General features: G+C 36.1%; 1 pseudogene; it reads left to right on the top strand.

The window, feature by feature from the left end:
• Positions 1–245: 245 nt before the first annotated feature.
• LOC143399196 (small ribosomal subunit protein eS24-like) lies at positions 246–1,870 on the top strand (annotated as a pseudogene).
• Positions 1,871–3,778: the final 1,908 nt, after the last annotated feature.

The following is a 3,778-nucleotide window of genomic DNA, read 5'->3' as shown; positions in this document are numbered from 1 at the left end:
TCATGATGAACATTTTAAAGTTAATCCCATTTGCATTCATATTTAAGGTATGATACCATATTTAAGGTTTTGATACCATCAAAAGCCTGTGGAGCCTCTGGTACAGGAGTCCCCAGTGTTTCTCCTTTGCCAGCAAATCAATAAACCGCCTCATTCCTTTTTCTCAAAAAAAAAAAAAAAAAAAAAAAAAAAAAAAATCCTGTGGAGCTTTTTTCTCCCTGACTTTTTGAGGATTGACTGACATCATGAATGATACAGTAACTATCTGACCAGGAAGTTCATAACCAACCAACTACTTCAGAGGAAAAAAATGGTCATTGATGTTCTTCACCCTGGGAAAGCAACAATATCTAAGACAGAAATTCCAGAAAAATCAGCCAAATGTACAAGACCACATCAGATATCATCTTTGTGTTTGAATTCAGAACCCATCTTGGAGGTGGCAAGACAGTGGCTTTGGCATGATTCCTTGGCTTATGCAAAGAAAAATGAACCCAAACATAAACTGGCAAGACATGGCCTGTATGAAAAGAAAAAGACCTCAAGAGAACAGTGTAAGGAATGCAAGAACAGAATGAACAAAGTCAGGGGGACTGCAAAGGCAAATGTTGGTGCTGGCAAAAAGCTAGGTGAGTAAAGATTCTGCAATGACTTTACCTGACGTGATTGTGTGAATTTTTCATAAGGATTTGTAAACTGTAAAAACTTTAAAAAAAGAAAAGAAAAAAGCTTATGCTGTGTGGTAGAGTATGTACTTGGCATGCACCAGAGCCTGGGTTCAACCCCTGGGTGGTGGTTGGGTGAAAGTATTGACCCTTTTGGAGTACAGAGAAGCCACATTGATATTTATCTCTTTTGCTAATTTTTAATTTTTTTTTCATTTCGTTGTAGATGAACACAATATTTTATTTGCATGTGGTGCTAAGAATTGAATCCAGTGCCTCACACACATGAGGTGAGTGTTCTACCACTGAGCTATAACCCTAGACCCGAATTTTGCTAATATTGACCTATAGATTCCACTTACACTTTCTGTCACTGACCATACTACCCAACTTCCTGGGTTGAGGGTCAGGAACACAAAAGATCATGATTCTTTTAGACCTAACAGTGGTAGTCTACAGATCTGTGGTCATGAGAGAGTTAAGCATCAGGCCTCCAGTAGATGTAGCAAGGAAAATACTGGATAAGGTGATCCAATTTCTGCACAACAGGATTGGTTTCTCCTTCACAGTAGCATTCAGCCTAGAAGTCCAGTCATTCTCATAGTATTAAAAGCTAGGGCGCCAGAGATGGGAGGGAATCTTTACAGAAGCAAGCATTTTTCAGAGGACTTGGGAAAGAAGCACGTCCTCCTCTGTTTCAGTACAGATTCCATGGCAAATGACAAGAATAGGTAGGGCCATAAATACAATTCATTATGTGTATTTGGAATTTGGATTTTGAGCAATTACCATCAAAGACACTGAATATGCACTGCAAATTAGCCGTCAACCTTGTTAAAAGGAAGTAATAGCTCTGACACAAACTAAGGTAGGAAGTGGAGCTATATAAAAAAAGAGAAATATCAGCAGATGACATAGAAACCAGGATGATGAAGTAAGAAGGACCACCGTGGATGTATGATTCTTAGTATAAATGGCCAAATGAATCATCAATCTCTAATGAGGGAAAATTAGAAAGAATGCCGAAAAGGAATAACTGTTCATTACTAACAGTAAATATATGTATGCATGCATATATTTGCCTAAATTAGCTAAGGAAGCTCAATTTATTCCTCATTGTGGGCTGAGTCATCAACAATTATACTTTCCACTTTCTTCATAGAATCCAAGATGAGCAGAATCTTACAAGTGTTGCTAACCAGAACCACGTGGATTCAAGCTGCAATTGCAGCCAAGCCCTTTGTACCTCACATGGAGAGACTGACAAGAGAGTCCCTGCTGTAAGAGCATTTGATGAGAGGCAGTATAGTCCTCAGCAGATGGTGAAGCAAACCTGGGACAAATAGGAGCTTCAGAAATGAGCCAATAGGTCAAAGTTAACCAGAGAGAAAGCAGCTGGTAATGCAAGCTCTTCTATCTTATAATTAAAAGGGTTTCCTGTGTGGCTACCTGGCAGAGTTGCTAAATGGCTTGCATGAAATAACATGCAGCAGTCTTCAGTTACTGTGCAATTACCTAAATCATCCCTATGCAATCAAAAGACAAAGAGAAAAAGGAGAAGCTTTTAACAGTAATTTGTAGCAAAGATGTTTGGAATAAGAATACATTGCTTGTTACCACTGGCTCTTGTATTAATCACATAATTGCAAATTGGCTTTCCTTAATGTCTGGACAGTGTTGAAATAATCCTATACCTTCTCTGCTCTTATATCCTATTATTTAAATTTATGTAGAACATGCCTGCATTTACAGATTTTTTTCTTCGTCTTTTCAGAGGCATTCAATGGGTGCATTTTTTCCTTTCTGTTTGGAGCCAGGGAAATCAGACTAGTGAACCATGAGGCTGTATTCTGAACTCATGGTTCATAGGTACAATATAAAAATGTAAGTATTCTGAAAAACAATATATTAATCTTTAGTTACAGAAAAACCTACCCTAAACTCCATGTTCTGGAGGAGATATTTACTGCCTTTGGATATCACTTTCCACTCACCACTGTCTTTCCGGCTTTTTGAACTTCTGTGTTTTAGGAATCAGGTTTAAAGTGACACTTTTCTCACTAAATTCTAAAGGAAATTATTACTCTCCACTAATGATTAAGGTCACCAACTATTGGTTGTTGTGACATTTAATGTACAAGATCAAGAGAACAGTCCACATGGTCATCCCTGGCCCCTAGGTATGTGCCATTCTACATACAGGGATCTATAGCACCATCACCCGAATAAGTGGTGCTTAAGTAAACAAACTGAAGTCATTATTAGTGCAGTGTCCCACCAAAGCAAAACAAGAGCAAACGGGGCCTGGGCAGGTATCTTCTTCCCTCTCCTTTTTTTTTTTTTAAGTCCTTCCAATGCAAAATCTATTTGTTATTAAACATTGTGTAATTATTAAAGGTATAAAGAAGAAAGCAAAACTATCCTTCCCCTTACATGAAATAATCAATGTAAAGGCTTTACAAATTTCTGCCATTTATTTTTTAAAATTTTTTAAAAATTTCTGTTTTCCTATACTTCCAGATATATTTATCATTTCATTTTCTAAAATGAATATATATGTTTGCCAACCAGGAAATCTTCTGAACCTAGGACTAGTTTTGAAAAAGCTAAAATTCAGGTTATTATGACATACATATTGTAGATGATCCTTTCAAGAACTATTGGAAAAGAAAATGCAGAATTGGTCTTCTACTCCATTTGTCACATATTGTAAGATGAGGATACATCTCCAATTTTTATGTTTATTTATTTATTTTTAGTCCAGTTGAAATACCATATTCACCTCCATTTTGAATCTGTTCCCAGTTTCCTTTTTCATAGCTCTGGGATCTATTTTGACTAATTATTTTAATGAATTTATCTGATCTCTCAGCATATTTAAATCAAAATTTATCTTTTTAAAAAACAAATTTTTCTTGTACAATGTAATCTATGAAGCCCCCTTTATTCTCTGAGCCACAAAAAAAGGAACATCTTTGTTGTTTTAAATTCAGAAATGAATGTAATATCAACTAACTGGTTTCATTTCTAGCAACTAAAAATTTTAGTTTCTGTACCAAAACTTTTTGTCTTTTTTCTTCCTGATGGGCTTTAACCTACCATTGTATTGTAAT

Source organism: Callospermophilus lateralis, chromosome 5, assembly GCF_048772815.1.
Source record: "Callospermophilus lateralis isolate mCalLat2 chromosome 5, mCalLat2.hap1, whole genome shotgun sequence".
NCBI lineage: Eukaryota > Metazoa > Chordata > Mammalia > Rodentia > Sciuridae > Callospermophilus > Callospermophilus lateralis.
The sequence above is the reverse complement of the archived record's forward strand: the minus strand, read 5'-3'. Positions and strand labels throughout refer to the sequence as shown.